Source organism: Idiotropiscis lumnitzeri, unplaced genomic scaffold (genome assembly GCF_059441095.1).
Source record: "Idiotropiscis lumnitzeri isolate Australia: NSW breed Sydney's pygmy pipehorse unplaced genomic scaffold, RoL_Ilum_1.0 HiC_scaffold_116, whole genome shotgun sequence".
NCBI classification, from domain to species: Eukaryota; Metazoa; Chordata; class Actinopteri; order Syngnathiformes; family Syngnathidae; genus Idiotropiscis; species Idiotropiscis lumnitzeri.
Window position 1 is genome coordinate 301,279 of NW_028283654.1, and position 13,904 is coordinate 315,182.

At 39.5% G+C, this 13,904-nt stretch overlaps 1 long non-coding RNA gene across 1 annotated transcript; it reads right to left on the reverse strand.

The window, feature by feature from the left end:
* Positions 1 to 758: 758 nt before the first annotated feature.
* LOC148315124 (uncharacterized) lies at positions 759 to 6,516 on the reverse strand. The gene is made up of 5 exons (XR_015841247.1): positions 6,408 to 6,516; positions 5,644 to 5,807; positions 4,207 to 4,395; positions 1,817 to 1,912; positions 759 to 856 (listed from the first exon to the last, which is right to left on the reverse strand). It is a non-coding gene; the product is annotated as an uncharacterized LOC148315124 (long non-coding RNA).
* Positions 6,517 to 13,904: the final 7,388 nt, after the last annotated feature.

The following is a 13,904-nucleotide window of genomic DNA, read 5'->3' on the forward strand; positions in this document are numbered from 1 at the left end:
GTATAACATTTGTTTATACAAATATAACGATTAAAAAGTAGCTGATTAGAGTTTTAATTTTGTATTCATTAATCTGTAATAAAAATGGACATATTTTGGTTAATAAAATTAACAAGAAATAAAAGTAAAGGGTGTTCTAATACTTTTTTCAAGATTGTCCTAACATACATTTAATGTTTACAGTATATGTCTTCGGAAGAAGCGCAGCATTAGATTTTTTTTTTTGTTCTCTCTCTTTGACTTCTGAATTTGAATTTCTGTCACAGATGTGCTTGAATTCTATTTTGGATGATTTGTGTTAAACTGCACAAATATTTGAAGAGCCATAGAATTCAAGAATCACACCAGTGCTGCTACTCCTCCGAACGGGTGAACGCCCTTGATTAACAACCTGCGTTGAGGTGGCTTTTGAGATTCGTGGTGTGGGAGAAAAATCTCTGAAGGCATTCTTAGACTTCAAGAGAGGGTCCACAATTTTCAAAGATTCACTTCCGTCTGAATCAGAGGCCTCACTTGTATCCGGAATATATTCATCTCCACTGTCATCTGAGTTGGAGTAATAATGCTTATCCATTCCAAAGTCAGCCTGTTTTTTTAATCTAAAAAACAACAACAACGAAATATAAAGGATAGAAGGCAGGAGACCAATAAAATATATGCAATTTGCTTGTAAGATTCCCTGAAATCTATATGGGTTGTTTACCTGTATACTTTTGGTCCTCCTGAGCCTTGGGATAGTAATATGGTCTGGGTCTGAGGCGCAAAGTTCAGGGGCAGGATTTGACAATGATTCGTCAGAATCTGTGTCGTTATTCCAAGGAAGATTCAGCCCATATTTTTTGTCCAAGGGAGGAGACTGGGTTGCATCAGAGTCCAAGAGAAAATTGAGAACCCATTAAATACTTAATCCCCAGAGGAATCTGCACAGAAAAAGGTCTTAATTCTATTTGAAAAAAAAAAAAAACTAAAATATTGATGAATGATATGACAAAATAATGTAATAACAAAATTAATTGACCGTAACAAAAAGCTCCCGGGAGGAAAACTACATTAAATGTTTTTTTAACAGGGCAGTGAAAATATTGGAAAATAAAAACGATAATAAATAAAATAATATAAAAAAAGAATTCAATGTGTATCGATGGACCCATATGAAATACTTATATCGCTATGTACTTATCAGCCATATCGCCCAGCCCAATATGTAACTGCAACTTCAAAACCTCGGGCCATAACAGGATTGTAACATGGGATGCATATCTTCATTCCTAAATTTGTAGATCCCGAGGAGGCTGCTCAATGGTCCTGGTAATCTAAACCTCAACCAATTCGGTCACAGCCAATGTTCTCCATCCTTGTTAAGAAGTTTTGAAATGATTTAATAGATATACTATTGCAAACTATACCAGAATTTTAGACATTTTAAACTTTTGATCACAATTTTACCTATTTTCTAAAAATCTGAAGAATCCACATGCCAAATCACCTGCTGTAGACACATAGGTTCTGTTCTGACAGATAATTCAGTTACAGGTTGTGTACTTAAAGCCAATAAGAGGGCAATGCAGCAGTCGACAACCTGACGAAAGCTTAAGTCTCCCAATGAGAGAACTGTAGTGGCTGGTAGGTTCTTAGATTGTAACATAGTAAAGACATATACTAGGCATAACTGTATATCATATGATGATGAGGGAAAATATTATTAGCTACGATTTATGTCCAGATATATTAGAAAACTTGTCCAACCAGCACAGGTCTATCTAACTGTAATTTTAACATCTCAAGACACGACAGGATGACCACATGATACGCATACCTCCTTTTCAGAGTCTGTCAAAACTTGAGAAGGCTGCTTCGATGTTCTGGTGGCATCAACCTCAGCCGATTCAGTCATTGTCGGTTGTCCTCCATCCTAATGAACAAGTTGAATATTAATTTAATGAATTAAAAAAAGAAAATGGATCAGAATTTTACACATTTTAGGCTTTGGCCACCCAAAACAAAAACTAACAAGTTCACGAATGAAACAAAACCAATTACTTTAGCGCATGACAATTAATCTTCAGTAGAGATATGTTGTGACTGATATTTCAGTCACAGGTTGTCTTTTGAACGCCACCAGGGGCGCAATGGAGCACAGGACAGCCAAAAGTCTTCTTGTCGGACACCTGTAGTGGCTGGTAGGTTCTAAGATTATAACATAGTAAAGGCACATACAACTCCTAACTGTATTTCATATGATAATGAAGGAAAAGATGATTAGCTATGATTTATGTCAACAATAAAAATGGCTCTACGGGGTCCCCACAAACACAAACCTGACAGTTGGGTGTCAGATGGCCAACATACCTGACACGCAATTCAACTCAACTGGACCCCACAACACAAGAAAAAGCTGAGTGAGCCTCAAACCAGACATACACATTCACTGACAAATATCCTGTGACACCAGATATATTAGAAGTCTTGTCTAATCAGCACACGTCTATCTAACTGCAATTTTAACATCTCGAGACACGACAGGATGAGTACACGATACGCATACCTCCATTTCTGAGTCTGTAAAGCCTGGAGGAGGCTGCTTCGATGTTTTAGTAGCATCATAAATTTATTGAATTAATTATATTTGAGGTTGGATAAGATTTTTACACATTTTAAGCCTTAGCCACCCAAAACAAAACATAAGCTCATGAATGAAATAAAACTAATTAATTTCGCCCATGCCAATTAATCTTCTGTAGACGCGTGTTGTGACCAGTGTTGTTTTTGGCAGGCATTTTAGATTTTGTCCAAGTCATTTGGACAAAGTGCTGATTTGTTTACATCACATTTAGTCATCCCAATTCGTTATAGTTTTAGTCCAGTTTTAGTCAACGAAAACTAAAAAAAGGGTTTTAGTCCAGTTTTAATCGACGGAAACGCAAAAAAAGTTTTACCCTAGTTTTCGTCAATTTATTCACAAAGGTTTTAGTCCAAGCGGCACGGTGGCCCAACTGGTTAGCAGGATGGCCTCACAATATTGAGGTCGTAGGTACGATTCTGGCTCCGGCCTTCCTGCGTGGGTTTCCTCTGGGTAATTCGGTTTCCTCCCATATTCTTAAAACATGCATGGCAAGTTGCTTGGACACTCTAATTGCCCCTAGGCATGAGTGTGAGCGTGGATGGTTGTTCGTCTATGTATGCCCTGCGATTGGCTGGACACCAATTCAAGGGTGTACCTCGCCTACTGCCGAAGACAGCTGGGATCGGCTCCAACACCCCCCGCGACCCTAGTGAGGAGAAGCGGTACAGATAACGGATGGATGGATGGATGGGTTTAAGTCCATTTGAGTTAAAACAAGGCATTCAAGGTTTCCACCCAATAACAAAGACTTTTGGATGGACTACAAAGGATTCTTCATTACAAACAGAAAAAAGTGGCAACAGTGGAATCAATGCTCACTGCTCCAAAATAAGCAGAGAAGCAAAACATTTTGTTGGGCAACTGTTGTGGCTTTATTTCACTAAAAGCAACATAAAATAATTTATGAACCACATGCTAACAATTTTGTCTCGTCAACGAAAAAAATTCATGTACATCACGTCATGTTTTCGTCATAAAAGAACCTCGTTTAGCTTGTCATCGTCATTAAAAAAGGGGCGTTAACGAAGTATTTTCGTCATAGTCATCAGTGACGAAAACAACACTGGTTGTGACTGATATTTCAGTCCCAGGTTGTCTCCTGAACACCACCAATTGGGCAAGGGGGCGCAGGAAAGCCTGGGGTCTTCTATTTTTACAGTATAGAAAGGCTAAATATCAAATTGAAACAGTGTTTTATATCATGAATATACAGGGTTGGTGCTGGTTCTGGTAGGGAAACCACAACATAAAGATGTCCTTAATTAGTCCCACAATGGGGATATTTGCAATATGGCATATGATGGCCAAACAGGGCCACCGCCCAGAAAAGAGTAACGCAGAACTTTGTAATACTGTCACTCCCTGACCAGTTCGTTGTTCCTGAAGAGCCAAACTTTGACTCAGACCCACAAATTTGAATTACAGATAGTGGACAATGGAGAACTCCCCCAGTCAGTCAGCATGTTCAACTTCCATAGAAACCTCAACATACATTTATTAGATTGCCAAACTAATTGGAAACTACATCACCAGAACACCACAAGTGGGCTCTGTTATTGTACTTAAAGATGCATCTTACAAACCTATGTTCTCCAAGGCCAGCTGGTCCATAGTCTTAAGTTATTTCTTCGCCAACATCAATGTCTCGGAGCGCAAACAGACAGAGGTGTGGTCTGTCCTCTGTTGTCTTCTTCTTCATTTTACAGTTGGGGTGCATGTGGTCATCATTAACCAGTCTTCCCAGACTGCCATCTTCTTGAGCGGCATCAACACTTAAAATAGATTTAAAAAAAAAAAAAAACAATTATTCAATCAATGTCAGAAATTAATCTTTGAGACAATCTTGTGTACACAAAACATAAAAATAGGAAATCCACAATTTTTAAATCTTCTAAATCAAATCATACAAGAAATTTCTATTGGAATCAGACCCTATTAACAGCTTGTCTTTGAGACTTCATGGTCTATATTTTCATTTGTACAGATTCAACGCATGAATAAAAGTAATTACCGTATTTTCGCAGTCATAAGCAAACAAAGCTTGTCAGTCGATGCGTCCATTAAATGGACAAAGTACCACTCACGTCCATCAGCCCTTGTCATCAACGAGCTGTTGGAAGTGCATGTTAGCACACCCTGCTGGGCAAAGAGTGAGTTGTCCATGCTTACAATCGACCGTGACAAATACACCATCTGACTATAATGTTTGGGTGATGGTGTTGGAAAAAGCTGGACAAAGGGCAGCTGTCCACAATGTTTTAGTCTGTCTTATCATTTATGTTATTGCAAGCAAGAAACGTCCCAGGTTTAGACAACAGACAAAAAGTCCAAAGCATAACAGCACATCTCTTTAAACAGCCATGCAAATCTCTCTAAACAGCTATGGGATTGTGGGTCTCTGCTCCCAGAATGCATTGCTTGAATTAGCTAAGGCTGAGTGGCTTTTGTATTATTTTCATTTTTTTTGGGTATATTGATGGCATGAGAGATACATGTTTGTGTTAATCTTATTTCTATGTTTCATTGTTTGCTTGTATGATGAGTTTTTTATTTTTTTTTGAAACCGTGACTCTAAGGAGTGTGGTGAGCAGCCAAGTCCCTCCCCTGACGTTGCTTTGTAGGCTATTGCCAATGCACCTAATATTGGCCTGAGCCATTGTCAGCTATTGTCAATAGAGACTTGGCGTCTGCTGCAACAATGGGGTGATTGCTCATGTTATTGGGGCATAGTAGGCTGCTATCGGCTGTGTCAGTGTGGGCAGCTCTGCCAAGTTCATGCTATGCTAACAGCAGCTGTGCTATCGTCTTGTCAGGCGGTGCGTCCAGTATATGTTACAAAGACAGAAATAGCGGCCTCAACAGGTGTTGCGCCCTTTGACACAGCGCGTCTTTTGGGTGCGAAAATACGGTATACATTTTTGCTTAGAGAATGATTTTTCCCCTAACACTTATGGGATGAGTATGTGTTTATTTTTTTAAATAAAAACAAAAATAAGATAACATCTCAATCTTTGCCTCACCTCCAAGTTTTTTCCTGCCGGCGGAAGTCAAACAAAAAGACAGTGCCTCTTCCATCCATCTTCCTGCGTTGAGATTTATCAGAATCTATCAATTTTCCTCTGTACTCCATAATAAAGAATAAAGTCGTCTTTCCTGAAAGGGGCCTTGGTAAATACTCCTCGACCTAGTTAACAGGGAAATCAAGATAGCTTCGTCATATTTTTAAGCACACAAATAAGGAGTCATCATATTCATTTGGGCCACTATACTAATGTAGGGTGGTTTGAAACATTGCTTCTTGTGAGGGATAGAGCAGAGCCCTTCTTTATGATTTTAAAGGAACAGACCAGCCAAAATTCATTTTCCAGCATTGCATTAGCCAGTATGTATTAGGACTGAAAGTACAAATGTCAATGGCACCTGGTTACGTAAAAAAAAAACTTTAAGATTATTTAGTTTCATAACAATGACATACACTGTATACACAGTCATATTGGATCGCGTCACGTGATCTCTGTGACGTATAACGTGCTTTACACTAGACTATCAATATCGGACTTGTTCACTGGTCTATTGTGGTATAAAAATGCCGGAGGGCGTCATCAAGTACAGCCTTAATTTAGGTAGAACTCCTACCATCAGGTTTCACGCTCACTGAAATAACTTGAAACTGACAAAAGAAAAGGTCAAGACACTCTTAATGTAAAATAACCACTTAAAAAACGATGTCAGCTTGGTTATCAGAAAACAATAATATATCTTAGCAAAAGCGTTAACATCATACCTTTAAATGAGTTTATATACTTCGCTTCTAACTCTGCAGTCTTGTCCAGACCCTTGACTGCATGTTCAATAGTATCCTGCTTTGGGGACTTCCTGCATCTCAGGGAAGGCATTGTTTATTCTATAAAGAAAAAAGACAGTTTTGTGTTGAGAATTATTAATACTATAGGCTAAATGGAGTTTTAACAATATCAGTGTAAGAAAAATAAATTATAAATTAAAAAAATATCAATCCCTCCATCCCAATTAATGATTTCAACCATAATAGTTTATATTGAAGTTTAAACAACAGACAGACAGATTTATGCAGTGTGACTACAAAAATCTTACCAAAATTGCATTCACAGTAACCTTTGCTTTAAGAATCATGTAATTAACCAGTGAACATCGTGTCTTACACAAAAATTAATGACAGAAATTATCATGGTACTTGCATTCTGTTGTTCTATAACAAAAGTGCAAGCTGTTAGCTCCGCAAAGCTAACGCAACAAGCTAGCGTCCCTCGTGCTCACATTCAATGCAAACCTGACCACCGGATGAAAATACGCGTCGGTTTAGTTCTTTAAATGAGTAAAAGCACCATGACGTTTTATAATTATTCAATGCTTAACTGGAGCTCGTCAATTATGTCGATGTAGGAGCACATGTTTGCTAGGCCAGTGTTGTAGGCCCACATCCATGGTGCTACTTTGTATAGTGTTTTCCACACAACTATCTCTAACCATGAACAAATGCACTCGAGGCATGTTTTGAATAAAAACAAACGAAAAACACTTACCTCTCCGTTTCAACAGCAGTTCGAACTTCGAAGTGGTGATATTCTCCAGCGTTAAGCACCTGCTCGAACTGCGAATAGGTCAAATTCAACAGCGTCTTTTTTCTGTCTTAATAAGGACGCGATGAGAGGAGGAGCGCTTGCCTTTTCGTCAGCACGCCCCGCGCGGGTGGTGCTGCTTTATCACTCTCTATCTGTGCCCGCCCGCCGGCATGTCGATAGAAAAATAATATTCCTTCAAACATTACTTTCATCTTCTTAACGTTTTGTAGTGAATTTAACAGGTTCACCACTTTTTTCAAATACACCAATGGAAAACAGGTCTTAATTGAGGAAACATACAAAGAGCGTCTCACAAACACCTTATGATGAGCAATGTAATTTGATCACGTTTTTTGTCACTGCCTGGACGTCGGTTCACTGGCCTGGTGGCAGTGGCTTGTAGACACTGTCACTGAGTGGGAACGGATCTCAAGGTGGGTCAAACTAACCCAAGCAGTGGATCGGTCCGTTTTTTAAATTTATTAATTTTTTTATTTTATGTATTTATTTATTATTTAATACAAGGGCTTCGGCTCACTACCAGTGGGCGGGACCAAAGAATTTGGGTTTCCTTTGAGCTAGGAGGCAGTCAAAGGCAGTCCAATCCCCGGCAACATAAAGCGCCTAGCTCTGGGGACATGGAATGTCATTTCTCTGGTAGGGAATGAACCCGAGCTGGTGTGTGACTAGACCAGTGGTTCTCAATTATTTCCTGTCATGCCCCCCCTACCAAGAAGAAAACAATTCGCACCCCCCCCACCACAATTTTTTTTTACATTTCGTACTAATGTACATGTTCTTTGCATATTAATGTTAGATTGTCAATAAAATATCTTACCTTAACAAAGCTAAATTGATAAAAAAATATATCATTTTGAGAACGACTATTGTGAGGATCTCGAAACTCAGTACTCTGTGGTGCTAATATTGATGAGATGATAAATATGTTGAAGCCACAGAACAAAAAGATTAGATATTGTTTGGAAATTAATGACGTACATAACAAAGGAATATCAGCCTTGATTGGAGTACATTACTGCATTTAAATTTTTAATAAAAATGAAACAATTATTGATGTTATGACCACTATGAAGAATTTAAAAAAACAATATATAGGGATAATTATAGTTTTCATTTTGTTATGTTTAGTCTGTTCATGTTGCATTATTTTTATGACAAAGATGATGGTTAATCGTAGGTTTGTTGCCCAAATGTACCGTTACAACCTGATTAATGTTGAGAATGACGAACTCAAACTGGACACTAAAACGTAAAAACACATGGACTTCTTGCCCCTGTCCACACACGTGCACACACACACACACCATACACGAAGATCCGGGAGGTAAGGACGGCTGTCCTCTCCTACAACGAGGCAAGGGCCTCCACCAAGTCACCCCAGGGACAAGTTTTATTCCCTGATGGTCATCAAATTATGAGGATCTCATTCTACGCCGGAAGGGAGGAGGGGAATTTTTCCCTAATGTGAGGTTTTCGCTCCTCCACTGATGATCACACTGTTGTATGATTTCATTATGATGATCTGTCTTAAAGCCGTAAGGACATGATTTTTAAATCCACAACAGGGGGGAAATGTAAGATGGGCTGAGGATAGGTAATCAGTTTGTGTATTCATAATCATGTTTTTATACACTCATTAATGTTTAACACACACAGAGACACTTACTTGTTATTTTAACACACACACACACAGACACCGTATCCTGAAGATGTGTTTAGTTAAACTGACCTTGGGTTATGATTTTCTGCCTGCTGGAGTCCCTGGTGATTAGTTATTGATGCTTTAGTTAAACTGACCTTTATACCGTGAGTTATTGATGTTTTCTGTCTCTTGGTGATTAGTTGTTGATGCTTTTCTGTCTTCTGGTGATTAGTTATTGATGAGTTAGTTTCAATAAAAAGGCAGAACGGAGGGTGAGAGTCAGAGGGTGTGCGGGATTGAACTGGCAAGACGGCTGTTTCGCCTCCTGGCTCCCTCTCCCATTCTGAATGGCACAAAACGAAAACTTTAGTAAGTTATTTCAGTCTAAAAAAAGGCGTCAGGGCATTTTTAAACCGGACAGTAAGTCGTCACTGTCTTGGTTCCTTTTTGTGCCTTGACCCATCCCGGAATTATTGAAAGGATGCAGTCCTATTTACAGGCCCCAGTGACACCCCAGGTTTCTGTTGTTTGTACGAGGGCGCTTAATAGGTACTGCTATTCACAATCGTCTTAGGCTGTTTCTTTGCAGAAGTTTATGGACAATGTGTAGTGCTGTAGGATGCAGTCTAGAGCATTCTTGACATTGAAGCTTTTGTTTCCAGCAACTGCTAATGCGACCGTGCATCAAACATGCAAAACACAGACCCTTGCTCCTCAAGAAGTCAATCTTATCCTTGTGATGCTTTCTCCTAAATTCCTTACAAATTGTGAGACTGTTGCTCTCCATTACAATTAGCACATGGTTTGGCAATAGCATCCACTGAAACAGGTTCTGCCTTTGGCGTGGTGGTTTTGTTGTTTTCCATCTTGGCGGGCACAATGACTGTTGTGAAGACTTTCTTTGATTTTGGTGTTTCTGTGTGTTGTGATTTTGTTTTCTGTTTTATAGAATCTTTCGTGCTTGTCAACAAAGTCAACAAAATCCTTAAACTTCACTCTTCTATTTGTTCTTTCTTGGAGATTGCAGGCAAATTTTCTCCAAGATTCTATAAGTCTGTATGGAAGTTTGTTTGCCAATGCCTTTATATTAGCCATGTTGTCCAAGTCCTCCATGTAATTAACATCTGCCATTATGTTCAAACAGCCCATAAGGAATAATGTGAAAGACTGAAGTGCAACACCATCTTCAGACTTGATTGTTGGCCAATCCATGGCTTCCTTTAAATATGCTTCTGCTATCATGAAGTCATCACCATAAAACTCCTTCAAGATTTGTTTTGCTTTGGTATATCCTGTCAGAGGTTCCATATGGATGCAGCTCTTCACCAACTCATGTGGTTGTTCACTAGTATACTGCAGCTAAAATTGAAGATGATCACGGTTATCACTTGTACGGCCTTCAATCCCATGTTCAATGGCACCTATACAGGTTTTATAATGCAGAGGGTCGCCTTTAAACGTAGGAATGGAAAGTTCGGGAAGTAGCGATGCTTTTTGACTCTTTGCTAAGTATTCTGCGACACTGGCTTGCTGTGAGATTGCTTGGCAAAGGCCATCAAGCACATGTCCCTGTTGTTCTCTACTTTCTGTCTGATGTGGAAATCTAGCCATTGGAATAGTCGAAGTGGGAGCATTTCAGGTCAACACTGCTTGTTGCTCTGATAGGCTGTGATGGTAATTGAATGTTTTTCCTTGTTTAAATTGTAACACACTCATCAGGAATGTGGATACCATCCTCCTGGGTATTTTCATATCTTCTCAAGACATCCAATTTAGCATCAGACTCAGGGAGTGCCGTTTGCATTGCATGCATTTGCTTCTTTGCCTTAATTGCAGCTTCTTCTTGCTCAAGTGCCAACCTTTGTTGTAAATCAGCAGCCTTTGCCTTTAAACATGCTCGTTCCATTTGAGCCTTTAATTTAATTGAAGACGTTGACAGAAGTGAGCTTCTGTCTGTTAGATTCTTTACTTCTACTTCTATGGGTGTAGTTAGTTGATGCAGATCTACTATCATCAGGTGATATTTGTTTATTGCATCCTTCCTCTGCACGTTTCAAAACGTCCTTCTTCCATTGCTCACATTTCCATTAATTACATTTTTTGGATCAAACCAGTTATTTTGGTCATCGGCAAAATCCTCTTCAGTCTTTAAATTTTGCACACCGGAATTGAGGTCCACAAATTCTTGCTCCATGCCGCTAAAGCAAACACGAAGCTCAGTTTTTTACAGCGTCAACATTTGCATCATCCTCCATCAATTGTTCAATTTGACGTTGCATGGAGGTCAATTGAGCAAATTTGCACCTGCGTGCCTGCATCCGTTTAGGCTTGTGATCTTCTACAGCTTTTCTCCGTCATTTTTAATGTCCGCTTTCCACTGTCTTGTTCCTCCATGTCAATCCACAATCAAGCAAACAAAAACGTCAAACTGACTGTAGCGTCTCAATTTGTAGGTCAGCTGAATGACGATCAAAGTTTTAAGCAGTTTACTCACGCACCTGTTACGTGCACGTCCTTGTTAACTCGCGATGCTTGTCAAGTATGGACGCATGCTAACAGCTAGCAGCTCATTGTCCCGACTGGAAAGTTGCTCCTTAGCTGTGATGTGCCTAGGGTTACACTATCTATCATTAACAAACACAGCCAGCCCTCCTCTTTCCTCTTACCGCTTTCCAGTGTCCTGTCCGCAAGTAGTATTTGGAAGCCGTCAAATTCCACGACGGTGTCCGGCGTTAGGTCTGTTAGCCATGAATCCGTGAACATCAGCAAGCTAGCTCATTGGAAGTTCCTCTCGTGCCGCGTCCATTTTCTTGGGAAGGTATCTAACATTTCCCATAAAAACGGACAGGAGGATGGGGTGGTCACGCCTCCTCTTTGCCTGGCGTTTCGCCCCCGCGCGACATCCCCCGTCTCTTCCTCCTCAACTCGTGGGGGATATCGGGTCTCGCTCCGGGAGTCGGCACGGGGTTAGCACGAAGTGCTAACAGCTGATCTCTTGTGTAAACGATTGATCCGTAGCTCCCAGTGACATCTCCGGACACGATCACGCAAAAAACAGCCCCCAGCAGCAATAAAACCACCGCAATTTGGATGTCCATTGCTGCGATGAGGTAAAATAAATAAAACTGGGTAAAGGAAAAAACACGCGAAAAAGGCTCAAATAGTGAGCCGTGCTGCTTTAGCAGGTAGCCACTCGCGTGGTGACGGAACCGTAAAAACAAATGTGGTCCCATCAAAATCTGATGGGATATTTAAAAATAAAAGCGTGAAAATTTGCTTATTTGTCTGTCGTCACCAATGATTAAAAAAATTAAAATCATTACAAAATCCTCAAGCTATCGTGATACCAGACAAGTTCTGCGGGACACCAGACCACCCCAGTTGTCCACAAAAAGTGGTCACTTCAAAATTTGATGTGGCATTTAAAAATAAAAAAATCACCTGAAATATGCACTGTGATCAACACTGATTTAAAAGAAAAATCTTTAAAAAATATCCTCAAACTATCGTGATACCAAACCAGGATTGGGGATACTAGACCACACCAGCTGTCCACCAAAAGTGGTCACATCAAAATGTGATGTGGCACTTCAAAATAAAAGTAGCCTGAAATTCGCTTATTTCACGGTCATCACCACTGAGTTAAAAAAAAAATAGCTCGAGCTATCGTGATACCAGACCAGTTTTGTGGGACACGAGACTACCCCAGCTGTCCATAAAAAGTGGTCCCATCGAAATCTAATTTGTAATTTCAAACTAAAAGTTGCCTGAAATCTGCACATTTCACTGTCATCATGCCTGACTTTAAAATTTCATTAAAAAATATCCTCTAGCTATGGTAATACCAAACCAGGTTTGGAGGACACAAGACAACACAGCTTTCCACCAAAAGTAGTCCCATCAAAATGTAAGGAGGCATTTTAAAATAAAAGAGCTGGAGCTGTCGTAATACCAGACTAGTTTTGTTGGACACTAGACGACCCCAGCTGTTCATCAAAAATGGTCCCATCAAAATCTGATGTGTAATTTCACAATAAAAAAAAAACCCACCTGAAATATGCACATTTCATTGTCATCAACACTGATTTTAAAATAATCATTTCAAAATACCCTCGAGCTATCGTGATATCAGAACCATTTTGGGGGACACAAGACAACCCCAGTTGTCCATCAAATGCGGTCCCACCAAAATGTGATACGGCATTTCAAAATAAAAGTAGCCTTAAATCAGCATACATCACTGTTATCAGGCCTGACTAAAATATCATGACAAAATATCCTCCAGCTATCATGATACCAGACAAGACATATTTCACTGTCATCACCATTGATTTAAAAAAATTAATTAAAAACTAGAGCTGCGAGCAGCTATAAAGAGCCCTCGCCACCCGGACAACGTTGGGGTACTGGCACGTTGGAAATGTGAAATATTTCCGAGAAATAACGTGAGGAATCTTCAAGAGGAATTTGCTTGTAGTTAAAGTTAGAGCAGCTTTTGTTTTCAAAGCCTCGTCAATGTTTGAAGTAAATTTGTTGGCAGGCACTACAGGTGCATCAAATCAAAGACTAATAGACTGAAAAACATTTTCTTTCCGAGAGCCATCACCATTCTGAACTCTCACACACATGCACACACACACGACCACCCTTACCTTGCTGAACAGCGACGTATTGTGTTGTATTTCTCCAATTTCATACTATTTTCCATCACAATATTTATTCTCTTATTTATCTAATTTATATATTTGATTAAATTATTGTTGTATTGCACTGGAGAGGGGAGCTCCCTAATCTTGTTGCACACTGTACAATGACAATAAAAGGATTTCGGATTCTGATAAATTTAGAATGGCCGACTTCCTGTTCAATTTAGCATACGGCTCCATGAGACTTTTTATTAGGTCTTGGCTTTGTACACACTTCATCAAATTTTCAGTTTGGTGAAACAGAGATATGGGGCTGTTTTTTTTTGTTGTTTTTTTTTTTCTAGGGGGCGATAGCGAGCCATTTTTAAACA